The following is a 21,925-nucleotide window of genomic DNA, read 5'->3' on the forward strand; positions in this document are numbered from 1 at the left end:
ACCCATGGCATATTGGATATGCCAAAAACAGTAACAACAAGTCTCAAGATGGAGACATTACTGGTGTCTGCTCAAGCAAATCGATGGGCAATGGGATGACAGTGACAGTGACAGGTATATTTAACTTTATGGAGGATCACAAAACTGTCTCTGGTGTTGTGCTGTGCCCCAGAGCAGCCTGTTCAGCCCCTTTTATTAACTAGCTTAATGTTTTAACCAATGATATTCAGACACATAGACAATATGCAAATTAACTTAAGTCAACGGAAACAGTATCAAAGTCAGTTACATAACTGGAAGCATAGTCAGTTAAAGTAACAGTAACAGAAAAACAATTTTTACATCCAAGCCTAGCTAGGCCTGAGATTGTGAGATGTTGTACAACAACAATATGAAACATATTTTTTTGAAAAGTAGAAATCTACAGAATAAAAGCTTATGAAAATGTATTTCCTACATAAATATTACAAAAATTGCTCCAAACCTCTTTTGGAAGTGTACTTGGGAGAGAGGTCTCAATCCTTCTGACTCACTGTGCTTCCAACACCAGTCATTGAGAAAAGAGGAAGCTTATGTGTATTCCACATAATCTTTTTTTACTTTTTACAGTAGAGAAGCTAGAATGTAGCTGTGACCATGTTTTAGAAAAGCAGCAAATTTGTCATGGTTTCATTTTACTGAAACTTTATGTTAATGATTAATATAAGACTGACACCCAAGGATAATAGACACAAGGGCCAGGAATTTTGCTCCATAATTGGAAGCCTGCCTCATAAGCTGGGGAGAAGGCAGCTAGAATAGAGAAGGGATCACCATGTCAATGGTGGTTGGAGGGATAGTTCAGGATGGGAGATTTGTTCTGAAAATAGATAAAGGACCAAACGGGAGAGCCTCTCAGTATCTGTATTGCAAACTATAATTCCCAAAAGCAGAGAAAGAGAGTATGAAGGAAACTGTCTGCCATAGAGATGGGGGCGGGGGATGGGAAGTGCGGAGTGTGGGGGGACATTGGTGGTGGAAACTGTGAACTAGTAGGGGAAGGAGTAGTATTCGACCATTGTATGACTGAAACTCAAACATGAAAGTTTTGTAACTGTATTTCACAGTGATTCAATAAAAAAAACCCTTTATGTTAAAAAAAAGAGTACATGGAGCAAAGAAAATGCAGTTCTAACAGGAAAGCTCCTAGTGATGCAAGCATTCATTAGGAAATGAGAAAAATCCCAAATAAATGACTTAACTGCACATCTTAAGTTACTAGAAAAGATCAACAAAGGGATACTACAGTAAACAGAGAAATGAAATAAAACTGACAGTGTAAACCAATGTAAACAAAATAATTTAATTAATCTAAAAGCTGTTTTTTATTCAAAGGAATAAACAAGATCAGCAAACTCTTAGCTAAACTTACAAATTCCTTTGTGAGGGAAAAAAACCATTTCTTTCCTAAGAAGAAAATCTTTCCCTAAGGGGAAGTCTTTCCCTAGGAGGGAAAACTTAGTTAAACTTACCAAAAAAATCTGAAAAAGAAGAAATCACAACAGATTCCACATAACTTCAAAAGATAATCCAAGATTACTATGAAAACTTTGTACCATGGAATTGGAGAAGCTATAAGGAATGGATACAATTTTGGACTCCTATAAACCTCCTAAACAGAGTCAAGGAAACAAGCGAGCTGAAAAGATTAACTATTAACATAAAAATTTTAACTGTTATCAAAAGTTTCTCTATAAACAAAAGTCTGGACACAGATGGATTCACTAGTGAGTTCTTGAAAAAATTTTAAAAAGATGCACTTCGTATACTTTTCAGTCTCTTCCAGAAAAGTAGAATTATAAAAAAAGCAAACCAAAAAAACCCAGTAATTCTTCACGTTTCTATGAGGTCATTATTACCCTGAAACCAAAGTCAGGCCAAGACATAACTAAAAAAGAAAATCAGAGACCAATTTCCATAATGCAAATATCCTCAACATCTTAATGAACCAAATCCAACAATAAACTCAAAGGTCATACACAATGATCAAGTGAATTTATGCCAGAAATGTTATTTAATTCAATACACACAATCAACTAAAATGACACACCATTAATAAAATTTAAGTAAAAATAATAATGTGATTATAGATGCCGAAACAACATTTGACAAGATCCAATACTCATTTATGATACGAAATCTGAGCAAAATGGAAATAGAAGAAATCTCCTTCAAAACAGTTATAGAGCACATAATGCAAACCCTTGGCTAAGATCATACTCAGTAGTGAAAACCTAAAATTAATTCCTTTAAGAATAGTCAGACAGGGTGTCCACTCTCAGCAATATCAGTCAAGACAATATTGGTAGTTCTTGCCACAGAAATTATGAAAGAGATATTAAAGTAAACTAAATTGGAAAGGAAGTCAAACTATTACTATTTATAGATGACATGATATTATATTAGAAAGTTCCATCTAAAAACCTTATAGATAAAATAATAAACCTATACAAGAAGTTGCCAGGCTATAAAATCAACACAAAGAAGTACACTGTGTTTCTAATGCAAACAATAAAATAGAAAAGAGACACAACTTTTAAAATCCCACTCACTGTATGCCTAAAATGCTCAAGTGGTTGGAAGAAAACGAGGTGGAAACTTAGTTCTGGGGTTAATGTAGTTCATGTGCAAGCCTTACATTTGGTCAACCCTGTCAGATCCCTGGAACCAACTAATAACAGCTGTAAGCCTGGATGCCTCCAAGCACTCCCAAGTATCTCTAAAGATGATGAAGCATTGTCAGGGTGACAGGCAACTGATCACTGCATTTTAGGACCCAAGCAGCACTACATCATGAGGATTTTATACAGCATCCCTGGCCCTGTTGGCCAAGAATTTCCAGAAAGGACTTAGGAGCCCTTGGATATTGCTTGGGAGACCACATAAATAAGACCTACTTTTAAAAGCTATAAATTACTATTAAAATAAATATAAAGTCTTGTCCTTAAAATTGGTATTTATGGGTTATTTGAGAAAGATGTTTCTTCCTCAATACCTTGTGGTTGTCAATTAATCAGGAAAGGATACTTTTTCAGGAATCTTTTAAAATACCTTGATAGATAAGAAAATATCCTATTGGTCTGTTTCTCAGCTACTGATACAGCCATTGTTGTTAAAGACTATTTCTAAAACTAAACAAATCATCCTGAGGGTTCCAGAAGAAAAAAGCAATTCTAATTCTTCATGGGTTTATGTTCTTCTAAATAATAATTCCACTAATAACACTTTTCTTAGTATTTTTGTTAAATATTTACTTAAGTGTGATGTTTGTATCTAGCTTTTTGTCTTTATAGGCTACAGTTTTCAGAATTTTTATGCTCTGCTCTCCTAACTTAGTTGAATGAAGTTTTTCACTATTTGCTTTCAACTGTTTACATGGTGCATAAACTGTTAAAAAATCTGATATACCTTGAGTATTTTACAAATATCTTATAAAGAACATTATATATTATTAATAGGATAATTAATTTAAACAAAAGAGAGACAATAGCACTGCCGCACTGTCCTCCCTGTTGTTCATTAATTTGCTTGAGCGGACACCAATAATGTCTCCATTGTGAGACTTGTTGTTACTGTTTTTGTAATATTGAATACTCCACAGTTAGCTTGCCAGGCTCTGCCATGAGGGCAGGATACTCTCGGTAGCTTGTCGGGCTCTCCAAGAGTAATGGAGGAATCAAACCCGAATCGGCCATGTGCAAGGTAAATGCCCTACCCGCTGTGCTATCGCTCATAATTAATTTAATATAAAATGTGTTGAAGAATTCCTAGACAAAATGAAATGTAAAGATGAATTAAATAAAAACTAAGATGTAGAAAATATTTTTATGAAGTACTCCATATAACTGTTAACACACATTGAAATTGGTTGAAAAGAAATGCAACCAAAGATTAGTAGGGGTTCTATCTGTATGATAGAAAGACCTATAAGATTTATTTTTCTTCTTTGATTTTCTTCCATCATTCCACTCTTCTCACTACTGACACAAAACATGTTTGTAATTACTTCTAAATTGATAATTTATTAAATATTCTACTGTGACAGTAGGAACTGGGACTCCTGAACAACAATAATAATTACAAATGGTTCTGCTCAGTTCAGTATCAAAAAAATTAGGACATGGATCCTGCTCAAGTCTCAGAACCATCATCTCTTGTAGGGTGAGAAAGTTTCAATTAGAAAGGTTCAATCATGACTTTTCTCTCCCATTTATTAACGGTGTCTAGCAGGAAATTACAAAGGGATAGAGAACAAGGTTGAAAGTATCACAAGCATTATGGCAGCCATGGAAGGAGAAGGGTCAGCCTGGGCCCATTAGAGCCATTGTTGTCAGGGAACTGTTTCAGAACTTCTAATTAATTCATTTTGCACGCATTTAAAGAAAAAGTCAACAGTTTGAAAAGATGTTGGCTCACTCTCTTATTACAGCCACACCATGATGCTGATCACGGTGTTGCAGTCACCTGATGCAGAAGAGCCATAGCAGATTTTTCAAAGAGGCGTTAAAAATGCAGGTCAAAACAGGCTCTCTGGTGATGGATTTAGTATTGAAATAATGTACGAATGAAAAGTATGATTAACAGTATTATAAACCCTGGCATATCTTAAAAATGGTTTAAAAAAAAGTAAAAGGAAGAAAGAAAAATGCATGTGGTCACCTGGAGATCTAATCTGGGCCAGCTACCCTCACGCACCTTAGCTCTATTTACATTTCACATAACCCATTATTGAGCACTGTAGCCTTCAACCGAAGCTCTGTCCCTTTGCTCATCCTAGGCCCACAGCTTTTGAGATAATATGAAGGTAAGGGATTGCCCATCAATCTCTTTTCTGTTGTTTCTCCTGGTTTCTAAACATCATTAACCCAGTGAAAAATTCAGTAAAACCAGCTGCATGGCTTCATGTTGACATAGAAGTAAACCCATCTTCCTGAGAACCAGCCATTGTCCATTACACGCTTCTTCCAGTCTGGCCCATCATGGTCTTCCTTGATGTAAATGAAAACTATTTGCACAGTCTGATGGCCTGGTGCTGGATCTCCTAAATGCAGGAACATCCAGATAAGACACATTGATCCTCCCACAAAGCTGCTGGCTTTTTCACTGCAGTATCCCTCAAAAGAAATAACTGAAAGGAAATGAATGTTCATATCCACTATCACAAGTACCCTATGCTTGCACCTTTTTACTCCTTTTTTTTACTTTTTTACTGCAAGAAGTTATGTAGCAAACTTCTAAGCTTGAATCAATTCCTTTCCAATGCTGTCCTGAATTCTGTCAGCTGTTTCTTCTCTCTTTTAATATCTACCTTCTCCCAAAAAGTTTTCCTAGTACCAAATTACTAGTTTGCCTTTCCCCAAAGGTTGTGAGCTTTAAAAATATGAATAATTAATTAATTAATGGTAAAAGTTGTCTTTCCTTTTACAGTAGTTCATATGTTAAGCACTTTGTATTTTCATAGTATTTCTATTATGTATATCCCTCATAAAATTATGCTTTATACTTAAAATAGCATACATTCAAATAGCATACATTCATTTTTTAATTTTTACTTTTTTGCTTTTTGGGTTAAACCCAGTGATGCTCAGGGGTTACTCCTGGCTCTGCACTCAGGAATTACTCCTGGCTGTGGTCAGGGAACCATATGAAGTTTTAGGGATCAAACCCAAGTCAGCTGCGTGCAAGGCAAATGCTCTATGTACTGTACTATTACTCCAGCCCTGGAATATATTTATTTTACTTGAACTACTTAAATCATTACTTGTAGTGATGTAGTGATGTAGTAAGTAGTCTACAGGTAGACGCTATCATTTTTTTTATTATTCAGACCTAAAAAAATTAATTAGCTTACTAAAGACACTAGCTAATGAGAGCTAAGTGGCAGTAATGGTAGTCAGTGATGGTAGTCACTAGCTTATTTATCCCAAACTTATTTATTATATATCCCAGCAGTACCAATGTGCCTAAGTCATAGGCAATATCTAGGATATATAATTTTTATTATGCACCTGACACATTTATGAGAAAATCAACACAAAGGCCATCTGATGAGGGATAAGAAAAAATTCTGGAGACATAGTATTTCATCTTGGTGACATCCATGACTCTTCTCTCTGACTTTCATAAGACTCTCTACAAAAAATACTACCTTCTGCCACAACATATTTATCCGCATGGTCTTTTCTTCTTCTCTGACTGGATTGTAAAGTCTGTGAGGAAATCTGATATCACAGTATCCCTGGTTTTTATCACGTCATCTCTCTTTCAAGAAAAATAAACCATGAGACCATGACTGGGGGATAGGACAGCAGTTAGGTGGCATGTGTGTGCTACTGAATCAGATTCATGATTCTCAGAAGGTGGCAGAGTGCAGTCTTATGAACACTCGCAATGCCAGGGTGGTCCAGCTCTTCCCAGCACATCAGGGCCTGAGCAGTTTCTCATCTTTTGGTCTTTGCATTAAACTACTAGCTCAGTTAGCCAATCACCTGTCGCCCCAAGCCTTCTGAAGACTGCTCTCAAGTTACACTTCTTTTGCCACCCCCTTGGTATGTGACCATACCACAGATATTCTGTGACCCCACACAGAAAAGGATAAACAAAAAAACTTCCTTCCAAATGCAGTTTACTTCTCTCATCGATTTTGCTCAAGCAGGAACCTTTAATATAAAATTAATGCTTCTCTGTTATAAAAAATTAATACTCACTTTTCTATTATTATAAAATTAATACTGCCAAATCATTATTACTTATTCTAGTTAAGAGCACTCATTAACATGATCAAAGTTTTGGGGTAGTTTTTTGGTGTGTGTAGTTTTTTTGTCTTGAATTGCATCTTGCCCCTGCAAGGCAATTCAAAGGAGCTGCTCTGTGGGTGGAAACCACAACTAAGAAATTAATTGTTTTCTTCAGAGTAGGTTGTGCAAGCTTTTATCCTCCCCTTGTCTCTGAAACTCTAACTTGACACAGCTTTTAAAAAGTAAATATAAATAATGGCAAAAAAAACCAAATAAATGGCACTTTTAAAAAATGGTACTTTTTAAAATCCAAAAGCAATGATCTTTCACAATTTCTGTTCCTTTTCTATCACCACAGTATTGGTTCAGACTGTGTCCTCACAAGACTGTGTAAGCAGCCTCCTAAGCATAAATCAGAGGATTTCCTATGGAAGAGGAGTTTGAGATTCAATTGATAACACACCACCCTCTCTCCCTCATCCATCAGAGAAGAAACTGAAAACTGTAACTCTAAAGTAACGTCGGTGATACCAGAAGCACAGCAGAATCCAGACTGTATAGCGCATCTCTCCGGACCTCACTGAGCAGCTTTGAGCTGCTCTTTATTCTTGGGGTCATTCTCACCTATGAAGACTATTTGATAGTCTGTCTTTTTATTCTAAATTGAAAATAGCTAGATTTATTCAAGAATATAGGAAATTGCACATTTGAAAAAAACACCCGATTGATTGTGTGCTGCATGGGTCTAAAATGGCATTAGCTTAAAAAAAAAAAAAGACCCTGTAAAATGACATTAGCAAAGTCTGTTTCCACTCAGTCTGGACCAAGTCAGTAGTTCGCATTCAGTGGTCACTCCCACCATCTTGTGGCCACAGCTGGTACTGCACACGTAGGAAATTCCCACCAACATCTGCCGACATTTTAAAGGCGATTTTTCAAAAAAAGGAAAATAAGACCTACTTCTTATTTCAAATAACAGTGCAGAAGTAGAGCTTTTTCAAAATTGGCTCAACATTGCCATCAAAGACTATAAGACAGACTGAGCCTCCCAGCCCTCGGCGCCCGCTCGCTCTGCCCTCGGCCCCCAGCCCATCTCCAGCCAGTGTCCAGTGGCCAAAAGGGGCGTGGCCTTTTTGGAAGTGGGCTTGGCCCGGCTGTAGTGGGCGTGGTCGCCAGGGGCGGCAGCAGTTTAGGGTTATTTTCCCCTGTTCTACTGTACTTGACAGAGGTCGCAATCCCCATTAACTAACTTTGTGGAGATCTCCCAACTTACCTCAAACACAAAAGGCTAAATTAACCACTAGCCTACTCCAGTTACACCAAAATAATGAAAACTCATGAAAAGAGAAGTTAACCTTAGTGAACTGGAAGGTCCCACCTCCATACAACCGTGACAGCATGAAGAAACAGCCCAAATCCCCTCAGCAAGGAGAGGACGAAGAAAACAGTCCAGAAGCCTCAGCAGGGGTTTCCCACAAATGTGATCTCTCTGATAAAGAATTCAGAGAAGAAATTCTGAGAATGTTCATCGAACTTAAAGAAACGATGGAGCAGTCAGCGAAGAAATTACGGAAAGAAAGGAGAGCAGAAATAGGAAAGCTACAGGAGCCCTCAAGAGTAGAATGGCTACAGCTGAAGAGAGAATTAGTGAGCTTGAAGATGAGCAACAGAAAGCCCACAGGCTACAACAAACAATTGGAAAAGATCTTAGAATAGCTCTAGGGTGAATCAGAGACCAGGGGATGATGCCAAGAGGAGTAACATAAGAATCATTGGAGTTCCAGAAGGACAGGGAGGCAACCCTAATGAGAAAGCACAATAAAAGAAATCGTTGCTGAAAAGTTCCCAGAGCTGGAGAATGCAGTTGTTCAGATCCTAGAAGCCAGAAGGGTGCCAGCTAGAAGGGACCCTAATAAAAAGACTCCACAACATATTATAGTCAAAATGACGGATGCCACAGAGAGGGACACAATATTGCAAGCAGCAAAGTCAAAAAAGAAATCACATACAAAGGAGCACCTCTTAGATTCACAGCAGATTAATCAGAGGAAACCCTCCAAGCCAGAAGACAATGGTGGGATATAGTGAAAAAACTCAATGAAATGAATGCCTCACCATGAATACTTTATCCCGCTAAGCTCTCATACAAACTCAAAGGAACCATACACAATTTCATGGATAAACAACAACTAAGGAACTTCATAGACTCAAAACAAAAATAAAAGAAGCACTAAAGGGGATTTTGTAAGACAAGGAAAAACCCTACAAGAACAACCAACACCACAGAAAGATGACACAAAACCCCATGACAATAATCTCTCTCAATGTCAATGTCCTAAATGCACCAATTAAAAGACACAGAGAGGCAAAATAGATTCGGAAACAAAACCCAACATTCCGCTGCCTACAAGAAACACACCTGAACTGTCAGATACAGTGACCAGAATAGAAAGACAATCTACAGAATTGGAAAGGATATTCACCCAATACCCATCAGATAAGGGGTTGATATCAAGGGTATATAAGGCACTGGTTGAACTCTACAAGAAGAAAACACCCAACCCCATCAGAAAATGGGGCGAAGAAATGAGCGGAAACTTTCCCAAGGAAGAGATATGAATGGCCAAAATGCACATGAAAAAGTGCTCTACATCACTAACCATCAGGAAGATGCAGATCAAAACAATCATGAGATACCACCTCACACCACAGAGACTGGCACACATCCAAAAGAACAAAAGCAACCGCAATTGGAGAGAATGTGGGGAGAAAGGAACCCTTCTACACTGCTGGTGGGAATGCCAACTGGTTCAGCTCTTTTGGAAAACAATATGGACGCTTCTCAAAAAATTAGAAATTGAGCTCCCATTTGACCCAGCAATATCACTGCTGGGAATATACCCCGGAGAAGCAAAAAAGTATAGTCGAAATGACATTTGCACTTATATGTTCATCGCAGCACTGTTTACAATAGCCAGAATCTGGAAAAAGCCCGAGAGCCCGAGAACAGATGACTGGTTAAAGAAACTCTGGTATATCTATACAATGAAATACTATGCAGCTGTTAGAAAAAATGAAGTCATGAACCATGCATATAAGTGACTCAACATGGAAAGTATCATGCTAAGTGAAATGAGTCAGAAAGAGAGAGACAGATATAGAAAGATTGCACTCATCTGTGGAATATAAAATAACAGAGTAGGAGACTAATATCCAAGAATAGTAGAAATAAGTACCAGGAGGTTGGCTCCATGGCTTGGAAGCTGGTCTCATATGTTGGGGAAAAAGGCAGCTCAGATAGAGAAGGAAACACCAAGTAAAATGTGGTTGGAGATCCCGCGTGGAAAGGGAGATGCATGCTGAAAATAGACTAGAACCTGAACACAGTGGCCACTCAATACCCCTACTGCAAACCACAACACCCAATTGGAGAGAGAGATCAAAAGGGAATACCCTGCCACAGAGGCATGGTGGGGTGGGGGTAGATGGGATTGGGTGATGGGAGGGATACTGGGTTTATTGGTGGCGGAGAATGGGCACTGGTGGAAGGATGGGTTTTCGAACATTGTATGAGGGAAAAACAAGCTCGAAAATGTGTAAATCTGTATCTGTACCCTCATGGTGACTCACTAATTAAAGAATTAAAAAATAAAAATTAAAAAGAAATTTACGAAAAAGACTATAAGATAATAGAAAACATATATATTGTGTTCCTGGCAGAAAACTCCTAAAACCCTTGTAACTTCCTGAATGATAATAGCAGTAGGAACATTTCTTGTACAAATATTTGGTCTTTGACCCTGGATCCTGACAGAGGGCACCTAAATCTTTTGGAACTCCTATTGTCATAGCAGTATTTTTCACTCTAATGAGCTGAATTTTTCAAATCAGGGCCTGTTCGTGTTAACTAATGTTTATTTGGGACTTCTGATCACTAGAACTTTAATCATTATTAAAATTTTGGACTAGTTAGCGCCATACCTCATTCTCCAATAAAGGGAGAGGAACTGGAAAAGGAATTAGTGATCAATTGAGCTTACTTTAGGAAGACTCCTTAAAAGAAAGAAAGAAAGAAAGAAAGAAAGAAAGAAAGAAAGAAAGAAAGAAAGAAAGAAAGAAAGAAAGAAAGAAAGAAAGGAAGGAAGGAAGAAAGAAAGAAAGAAAGAAAGAAAGAAAGAAAGAAAGAAAGAAAGAAAGAAAGAAAGAAAGAAAGAAAGAAAGAAAGAAAGAAAGAAAGAAAGAAAGAAAGAAAGAAAGAAAGAAAGAAAGGAAGAAAGGAAAAAGAAGAACCCACCGTGGTTTGGAGACTTCCTAGGTTGGTAAATATAGTCATATATCAGAAAGGAGATAACGTGACCCTCTGCTCCTAAAGACTATGATCTGAGAGGTCTGCTAACCCATTTTGGCACCAGAGCGGCAGAGTTCACTCTGCCCCCGAATGATAGACAGACAGCACCTGTGGCCACCTGGCACCAGGAAGATGCTAGGCTGTATTTCCTGCTTCCTCACACTGACCCCAACAGATAACAGGAAGCCAGGCCAAGTGTACCTGTCCCACTGGTCTCTGTTCCCTTTTCTCACACAAGACAACTTAAAATCCCATTTAGCCTTTTCAGGGCGAGTCTATACCTCAGCCTCACCAGGAGCCACCGGGAGCGCACCACAATAAACTTCTATTTCTTCACTTACTTGTCTCTGTCCCTCAGTCTTTGCTGGGGCTCTGACCTATCAATGGTGGGTGAAGTCTGACCATCAGTGGGGGGTGAGGTCTCTAATCTATCAGTGGTGGTTTTAAAGTCAAAGAGAAACTCAGATAAGTAGGGTTTTCCTACTCAAAGACATACTTTATTTTTCTTTTCTGTTTTTGTCTTATCGTTTATTGAAAATTAAGTTGGAGGTAATTCTAGCCAACCAATAAATGCATTCTATTAAATAATAAAAGATGAAATTTTAGATGTAAACATATTAACATTCTTTTATCATCATGAAGATCTATTGGAATAATATGATATAGCAGTGCAGTAAAACAAATATTTTTAATTGAATCACCATGAGATACACAATTACAAGGTTGTTCATAATTGGGTTTCAGTCACACAAATGTTCCAACACCTATCCTTTTACCAACGTACATTTCCCACCACCAATGTTCCCAGTTTCCTTCCCACCACCCTCCCTACCTGGCCCCCCACCCAGGGGTCATTCAGCCTCTATGGCAGGCACTTTTCTTCTTCCTCTCCTCTCTCCCTCTCTCTTTCTCTTTCTCTCTCTCTCTTTCTTTCTGGGTGTTATGGTTTTCAATATAGGTACTGAGATGTTATCATTTATATCCCTTTACCTACTTTCAGCACTCAGTTCTTTTCCAGAGTGTCACACTTTATTTTTCTTCTCCAGCCTCTATTCTAAGTGCAATTTTATTGCTTGCCCCTTGTGGTCATGAGACAACTACCATTTAAGGAATCCATTGTAAGCCCAATATTCTGCTGAAAAGAAGGTCAAGAACATAGGTCTATCTTTCTCTCTCATTTTTAAAAATTTTCAACTGATCAGTATTACACTATGGGCTATTTTCCTGCAAGTAGTTTAGTATATTTCATTGTACATCCCTCTGCCTCTATACACACAGCTTCACTGTATTTCTTTAGTTAACAAATATGCATTGTCTCTGGAGTAAAGTCAGACACTTTGGGAAGAGCTAGACAGTTACAATAGTAATGTGGAAGTCAGGGAAGTAACATGGAAGGCACCTATACAGAATGTTTGCTCCTGGCAGGGGAACTACTGGGGCCATAGGTACCTGCAGATTGTGATGAAGCTTTGGGATAAAAATGAGGAACAGAGATAAAGTATTGAAAGGCAAAGAGGAGGGGCTGGAGAGATAGCACAGCGGGTAGGGCGTTTGCCTTGCACGCGGCCGACCCGGGTTCAAATCCCAGCATCCCATATGGTACCCTGAGAACGGCCAGGGGCGATTCCTGAGTGCAGAGCCAGGAGTGGCCCCTGTGCATCGCCAGGTGTGACCCAAAAAGCAAAAAAAAAAAAAAAAGGCAAAGAGGAGGTGTAGATATTCCTTGCATTAACTCCTTTATTTCAGCTGGACCTGAGACAGTCTTTGCTGAATCCACACCCTCTTCCACCCAAAGGGGGCTGTGAGCCCTGTGGACCAGTCAGCAAGTCTGTACAGGGCGTGTAAAGGACAGGGAGCTGTAAGGAATTTGGGCAGCTGTAAGTAAACTTGGAAGGTGAAAAGATGAGAAATGCTAGGGGTGATATCAGGTATAATTTGAAGAAAAGAATAAGTCTATGTCAGTAGTTCTTCCAATAATCAATCAAGAACTTCAAATATATGTTGAAATGAGTTTGAAAAAATACAGGGTGATAGTCAAAGTGCAAAACTGGGGTGGGGGGTGAGGGGTGAAGGGAAATAATGGGAGTAATCTGAATCAGGCCTGTCCATGCCATAATTGAAACTGAGACAGCTATACCTGGCCTTGATCTTCTATTCCATCAACAAACAGTTCTTTTCCTTTGGGATTTTTGGGACTGAACACAAACTTATTGCATGTGACACACTCTCAATTACAGATATCACACAAAGAATAAATGAAGTGACTTAAGGATGTCTGTGGAGGAAATGGGGGAGGAAGAAGTAATTTTAGAAGTTATAAATAAAAATCCTCTTGGCCATGTGAAACTTTAATAAGAAAACCTGAGCTAAAATTAGAGAAGAGATGTAGAGACAGTTTTATGCATTATCATTTGCCTTTATTAGCAAGCACTTGTATTCATTGCATACCCCTACAGGATGTCATATGCCTACATATAGGAACTGGGCAAATTCACCTCCCAGAAAAGATTTCTTTTTCCTAGCAACATGTCATCTAGTAGTTCCAGTCAATGCAAAGTCATCACCAGCTTGAATCTCTGTCATCCAATGCACTCTTTTTAAAAACATTCCCTTTTCCCCTTCTTGGAATGCCCCACCAAAGAGGCGGGGCGGGGTGGAGGGGGTGCGGGGGGAGGGGGGTGGAGGGAGGGATGCTGGGACCATTGGTGGTAGAAAATGGGCACTGGTGGAGGGATGGCTAATTGTATGACTGAAACGCAAGCACGAAAGCCTGTAACTGTACCTCACGGTGATTCACTAATTAAAAAAATAAAAAATTTTAAAAATATATAGACAACTTTAAAAACGGATAAATAAAAACAGTCCCTTTTATATAAACAAGTACCTATTCTCTTTTTCTGCATTTGCCTATGGTATTACAAAATCATGCATTTACCAGTTTCAGCTCTTTAATTCCAAATAAACTCTTCCTTCTGGGTATTATGGTTTGCAATATAGGTAGAGAGCAATATAGGTACTCTTTTTTATTATCTTCTGATAATTTTTATTAATACCAAAAATATCTCTCCTGAACTTGAAACATGCAGAAATGCTCAAATGGGAACTAAATTTTTTAAATATAGAGAAGCCAGGGTCTATATAATAGCTTAAAGAGCTAGAGCACATATTGCATGTATGAAACTCTGATGAGTTTGATCTCCAGAATAGCAAGGCCCTATCAGCACTGGTGGGTGTGACCGTATTTTGTTTTCAGCACTGCCAAGCTGTGCCCAAACAATACCTCATCACTTGGCCTAGTCATAGAACTTTCTGCCCCAAATAGCCATGTTGCCATATAGGATATTTGAGTGTCTCTCATGCCCTTGAGCACTGATGAGGAGGAACACTGAGAACCCCCCCTCCCCCACCACCACCACCATCACCACCACCAAAAAACAAGAAAAGTAAGACTTATTCCAGGTCCACATAAGATTGTTTATGGTGCCTCAATTTTAAAAAAAAATATTCCCTATGATAAATTTTCCAGGAAAGCCCAAGTTGGGTATGGAGTCTGATCCAAAGGTGGGATACCTAGACAATGAGGTGGGAGGAGAATTTAGGGTTGAGAAAGTGGATGGTCTAGGGGTCACTGGACTGGAGCAGAAAGAATGAGTGAACCCCTGGGTGCAGAAAGCTAAAAGTCTTAATGGTCAGTCAAAACCACTCTACTGTCTAGGCCAGGAAGATAGTGCAGGGTTTACAGCGCCTGTCTTGAGTGATGCTGACCCCAGTTTGACCCCTGGCATCTCACATGGACACCCAAGAACAATAATATTAATAAGTAAACAAACAAATGTTGTAATTAAATGTTATAATGAACTTTCACTTTTTAGTATCATATGAGTAATCCTAAACCCTTACTCTGTTTCTTATGTGCGCAGATTGAATAAAGTCCTAATAGATAAAGAGCTGGTGAGATTGTTGGGTGTTTAGGTGCTTCTCTGCAAAATATTGGACATTCTTGGACAAAGTACCTCCTTTTATGTTATTTTGTCCATAGTTTGGGTTCTTTCAACTATTTCCTCTAAGTTTGAAACCTCTCCACTGGCTCTCTGCAAAGAATTACTAATGAAATACATTGTAGCTATTATTGATAATTGCTTACCTAGCACTGGCCAGCATTCACTACACCAACTTTGCACTCCAATTTTTCTCTTTCTTGAAGAAGTAAGGCTTGCAAATTTGCTTTCACATGAAAAGGGACATGGCAGATCACCAAGTAATACCCTAATTAGCATCTTATCCACTTATCCTGTCACCTCATGGGACTATACCCCACCTGCTCCTATATATTCTGTAAGTAGCTTCAACAGCTGAGCTAGTTCCTGCATGTCCTACGACTCTAAACACATGTTAGACAGGATGTCTATTTAAAACATTATCTGCCCTTTCCCATCTATGAAAAAATCCCTAATTTTTTGAAAAATGATATGTGTCTATTTATATATGTGTCTATTAATAGACATATACATGTCTATTTATATATGGACATATATAAATAATGCATATTAATGAGAGGATCCAAGTTTTCTTTTCCTTACCTCAGATAAAAATCTTTATTTTTCCTATCTAGTCAATTTTTAATTCCTAATTAAATAGTAAGATTTAATTAGGAATTAAAAAAATGGTAAATGTAAGAGAGCGGAAGGAAGGACAATACCATAAATTAAAGGAAGAGAAATTATGCACCCAAATCTGGGGTGTGGGAAGTTCCAGAATTTTACATACCCCACTTCCTTAAGAATCCATAATCACATGTAGTTGCTGCATGTATGTATTTGTTGTGTGTTATAAAATTTGTTCTTTCTCCTACTTATATGTTTGATCTTAATTTGATTGCTTGACCAAATTCCTCTTGACAATTCCCACCTTCAAGAATCACAGATTACGGGGCCTGGAGCAATAACACAGCAGGTAGAGCATTTGTCTTGCACGCAGCTGACCCGGGTTCAATTCCCAGCATTCCACATGGTCCCCCAAGCACTGCCAGGAGTAATTCCTGAGTGCAGAGCCAGAAGTAACCCCTGTGCATTGCCAGATGTGACCGAAAAAGAAAAAATAAAGAATTACAGATTACTTTGGGAGGATGCTTTCTCCACCCTTCACACACTCATGATTTTCTCCCATTGGCTCTCTATATCCCTCTATCTAAGTGTCTCTTATCTTTCTTCTTATTCTTCCTAAGAACACTATAGTAAAATAGGTAAACTAATAACTATTGAGCCAGGAATCCTTCTGAAATATATCTTTGGAAAATATTTTTAGGAATGGAACAAAGTTCTTCTAAAACTCTGAATGACACTAGCCCAAACAGATAAGACTGGACCCCTTCAAGGGAGAAAATTCTTGAGCAAAAAATGATATAGATGATTTGCTTGGTCTCTAAAAGGTATTGGTCTCATGGGATTTTCCAAATGATGTCAATGAGAGTAGCAAAGTGCGGTGGTGGTAGAAATCTTGACAGAGAGAGTCTTTCTGTCCAATACACTTTGATCACATGAGGAAGTGCTTGGCAGAGACCAATTGGGTAAAGTCTGCCACGGAACCTGCCTAGTGTGGAAATGCCAGCACTGAGCAACCACAGAACACCTGAAGCACACACTTTCCAAATGATTTGGCATGATGTTATCCTATTACCTGAGTTTGCAGGGATCTATGACCTCAGGCTAGAGTGAGGGATTTCTTTTCAGAAAAGAGAGAGACAGAGACAGAGAGACAGAGTCCTGACTTTTGCTCAGCTTCCCAGACCTGTCATCTTCCCCCTCAGCAATGAATTTTAGAAAAATCTGAAAAGTGAATTGAGATCATTTTATTTAGGAAAGTATGAGAAGGGAAAGAAAGAGTTACATGTTCAAAAGAGAACGTGGGCTTTTCCAGAGGGGAGAAGCTGAGAGCTCTGAGTACTGGAGAACATGGACATCTCTAGAGGGGAGGGAGCCTTGAATGACCTTTAGGAGGGGCCATATAAAAATATTTCCCACATTTTCTTGGCCTGGGTTTTTCTTCGTAGATACAAGTTAGTTAAAATGTTTTCATCAGAGAAGAGACTCGGTCTCTTGATGGTCTTTTGTTCTTCTATGACAGCCTTTTGTTTTGTTGAAGTTTCTCCTTTATAGAAGCTTCTCCATTTCCAGGTGGCTCATCATTTTCTGTCTCTCCAAGGAGTCATAATCTGCATTTTAAAAGGGTTCCAGCCTTTCTGCTTCTGTGATGCTTCAGTATTGGTGTGAAGGCAAATTTAGATCACACCTAGGTTTTACTTTTTCCAGAGAAACTCATTGTCATGCCACACTTTCCACCTTAAATCACTCACCTCTCTAACCCTAAAAGCCAAAAGACTCTGATAAGGTCAAATGATGATCACCTGAACTCAAATATTTCTTCCTTGACAATATCTTAGTAAGGAAGTGTTATCAGCACAAAAATTCCCACTAGGAATAACTTTAAAAAACGTTTATAAAACCAAATTTGCAAAATCAAAGAGGATGCATAGTCCATCCTGGAATTTAGCCACAATTCTCTAGTGTGGGTCACTTCTTTCTTCTAACGTCTTCCCTCTTTAAGGTGTGTTGTGTTTGGAAGGCACCTACCTCCGATTTGTGCTGAACAATCACTTTCTTTTACTTGAGATCATTTCTCTCCTCTCTCTCTTCTCTCATAATTCCTAAATAAAAGTATTTTTGCTATACTATCTTCTCCTGGAATCCTTTTCTGCAAGAATAGACCTGGGTGGAGTTTGAGAATTTAATGTCCATAGTGGGCTGGAGCGATAACATATCGGGTAAGGCGTTTGCCTTGCATGCAGCCGACTGGGGTTCGATTCTTCTGCCCCTCTCAGAGAGCCCAGCAAGCTACCGAGAGTATCTTGTCAGCACAGCAGAGCCTGGCAAGCTACCCGTGGCATATTCGATATGCCAAAAACAGTAACAACAAGTCTCACAATGGAGACGTTACTGGTGCCCACTTGAGCAAATTGACGAACAACAGGACGGCAGTGACAGTGACAGTGAATGTCCATGAACCAGGAGCTCCTGTACTCTTTATCAGTCCTGATCTCCCCCAAGCATTCCCCCAGCAAGAACACAGTAGTTGGAGCTAAAGCTAAAGGGCAGAAGCACTCTCTTGTCGCTCCCTCAACTACCTCCCACTCTGGCTCCCCACACACTCTACCAGCAATAAAATTTACAGTGGGAGTGGAAGGGTGGAGGGACAGATGTATTAGTTAATTAGGTGGGTCACTTTGAGTGTCACCTATCAAAAAGATGTCAGATCAAAATAGAAAATAGGATGTCTGGGGCAGGAGATGGTAATAGATAAAAGGAAGTACCAGATGGCCCCCACCCTCTCTCCTTCTTCCTATTTTTGTCTTTCTTTTCCTCTTTCTCTGTCTCTGTCTCTCATCTCTGTTCTCTCTCTGTTCTCTGTTTCTATCTGTGTCTGTCTGTCTCTGTCTTTGACTCTCTCTCTCTCTTTCTGTCTTTGACTCTCTCTCTCTCTCTCTCTCTCTCTCTCTCTCTCTCTCTCTCTCTCTCTCTCTCTCTCTCTTCTCTCTCTCTCATGTCCTGGTAATCTGCAGGATTCAATAGGGCTTGCATGCCCAGACAGATGACACATTGAGGAAGGGCTTGAATACCCATGCTGGGACAAGATACTGAGGAAAGGAGTCTCACCAACAAGCATGTGGCTGTGGCCAGAGCCTAGGAAAGCTAGGACAACAGTGAACAGCTGGGGGTACAGCTCAAGATAGGCCCAGCAGCAGGTACAGAGTACAGGAGACTCATCCACAAGCACATGGTCACTCAGAGACAAGGGAAAAGCCAGAACAGCATGTCAAGGAATTGCTGGGGTTTAACCTGAGAAAGGTCCAGCGACATGAGTTCAGACAAGGAAAGCAGACACTGGATAGAGAATGGCATGTGGATAAAACCTGACTGTCAGACACAGGGACAAGCAGGCAAATAATGACGGGATTTAGGAAGTCATGTACAGAGTCCAACAGCATGAGACAGGCTGAGTGAGGCTGAACGGAGAGATCAGGGAACCCAGGTTCATCTACTTGAACTTTACAATAAACTGTAACTTCTTAAACTTCTGGGTTTTGTATGCAACTATTTCATACAATTCTTTTATTATGTTTATTTTTTACAGACTTACAACTTTTCATGCTTCTGTTTCAGTCATACAATGCTCAAGTACCCATCCCTTCACCAGTGCCCATTCTCCACCACCAATGATCCCGGTATCCCTTCCACTCCCCCACCTCTTTCTTTTACTTGAGATCATTCCTCTCCTCTCTCTCTTCTCTCATAATTCCTAAATAAAAGTATTGTATGAAAATTTTTTACACAATTCTCAAGGACCCAACAGCACAGAAAAATATGCTTTCATGATGACAAGAATGTTGAAAATGCCACCTTTATCTGTTCCTAAAGTATAAGACAGAACCAAAAATTTAATGAGAAATGTTTATTCATAGTAGTTTTTATCAAAAGTGTGCTTTGGTGAACAAACCCCTGAATAAATTTATTAATCATCTTGGCATCCACCAGTCTGTAACCCTTCTAAAGAGTGTACTTCCATGTTCTCTTTTCCTATTCTGTGACTATGCAGATAAGATAGCTGGTTCAAGGACATAAATTGGTCATCTTCCAGCATGGTGTCCTTTGCCAATATATCTCTTTCTTGACTTTGTCTCTTATTTGTTTGGCCCTTGAATAGCATTGGAACTAAATTTTTATGATTACATTATTATAATTATTATTATTTGCTAAAATCTCTATTTCATTACACATTAGCAGATATTCTTAAGTGCACTCATCACGTTACCTCTAAGTCCACTGCCTTTAATAAGCTTTTTCTTATGAGCATGCTCAATTTGTTAGCATATTATTGCTCATAAACCTACAGAGTGAATAGGATACCTAGTGCACTCTGTTTGAGGATCAATATTTGAATATTTTAAGTTAGATTTTTTTCAGATTTTCTGATAAAAATAACTGTAAAAGATTCAGAACTTTCATGGTAATTATTCTTGAATATAATTTCATTATCCAAATGTTATATTGGTGACAGATCCATATGATTTGAGAAAGCTGTCTGAAGACACAGAGCTAATCCAGCAGTAACTATATCAGTCTGACAGCATACACACATTTGGGTCTTTGAGGGACAAAATACAGTTTAAAAAGGGTCAAGCTGGGATTTTCAAGTTAACTTAACAGCTCTAAATGAAGGCATATGAATCCTTGGCTCTCAGTCCTGTGAAAAACCTGCCTGGGGTTTTTAATTTCCATTGGTCATAGGGAGCAAGACAGGGCAATTTAGATAGGAAGGAGAGAAGAAAGAAAAAGAAGAAAAATGTGGCTTCCTGGGGTTTTATGAGGGTCACATCAGGCTTAGGAAGTGGGACACTGAGAGCAACTAAACATATGCAAATGAAATGCAATTTTTCAGAGGAAGCTTGTTAAGTTACTTCATTAGCAGTGAGGCAGGGGCAGTCCAGAGTTAATGCGAAGTAGATCTGAAATTTCCTTTTGTTTGTTTCCAGGTCTTCAGGGCAGTGGCAGTAAAAGGTGAAAATGGGGACAGAGATGTCCTTGAAAGGGAACAGAACCTGTGAGTTCTCCCAAAGCCTTTTGGCCTGAATGCCAGTTTTTGTCTTTTAAGGGCTCAGCTCCCCAAGGGTCCAAGTAATGAAGCACTTGATTAAGACCTCATTAAAAGTTCATTGGCATTCATGATCCACTTTGGGCATCATTGCAACCCAGTGAGATGGAGGGAGGATTATGGGACTTACCTAGGAGCGTAAAATCTAGGTTTGGATGCCTTTTTGCCCTTTCAGCCAGTCACTTTAGAGATTTGTTTTCTTTGGAAACTTTTTTAATCTCTTTGGAAGTTACTGCTTCATCTCTAACTTCAGTTCAATTCTGCCATGAGTAAGGACTTCGAAAGATTTGGTCATTTGTGTGTTCTCATTCTTACCATCCACTCCTTTTCTACTGCTGCAATCTGCATGGCTCTAGAAAGAATAAAATGCAAATAACTTCAAGTATCTTTAGGCCATTAATCACATTGACCAGATACTTTCAAAAGATCTCATAGGTGATGATGTTATAGACAGATTCCTTTTGGAATACACAGCAAAGAATCAAACAAAGGAACATGTATGCTGAAGTCAATAAGGAGATTCATTGCAAGGGAATGTTCATAAGGGGAAGAACAACAAGACCAAAAAGAATCCAGAGAAGAAGCCCTGACTCTGCTCTGCCTTCCAGTTTTAGTTTCCTCTGTCCTGGATATGCAAGCAAGAATTTCTTTGGACAGTTCACTGGACAACTTTCCCTTTATTTCTTCCCGTTTGTGATTCTCTTTGGTTTCCTGCCCCCATGTGCAAAATCTGTTTGCCCCATTTCTGTTCTCTCCACCAAAGACTTTCTGAGAACACAACATTCATAATCCTTGAGCTATCTATATTTTAGCTATCTATATTGCTACTTTTTAAACATCCTGAAAATTCCTGGGATCGCTCTGAGATAGGGAAGTTAACAGTTTCGGAGAAAGGAAAGTTAACAAGATCTTAGATTCTGCCCCACACCTTTGACGCACAGAAATGGAATGCCTCACCAAATGGTCAAATAGATAACCTAATAGACCTTAAGCCAGTCAGACCATTCTATAAAATCCTCTAGTGCTCTCTAACATTCTTGTCACTAACACAAAGTAATACAAGCCAGTTTTCCTCTAACAACCTCACAAAAGAATC

The 21,925-nt window shown here is 39.0% G+C and overlaps 1 pseudogene; it reads left to right on the forward strand.

Moving 5' to 3' along the window:
- LOC129405889 (uncharacterized) overlaps positions 1-20,782 on the forward strand; it is a 98,646-nt pseudogene extending 77,864 nt beyond the window's left edge.
- Positions 20,783-21,925: the final 1,143 nt, after the last annotated feature.

This window comes from Sorex araneus, chromosome 6, assembly GCF_027595985.1.
Source record: "Sorex araneus isolate mSorAra2 chromosome 6, mSorAra2.pri, whole genome shotgun sequence".
NCBI classification, from domain to species: Eukaryota; Metazoa; Chordata; class Mammalia; order Eulipotyphla; family Soricidae; genus Sorex; species Sorex araneus.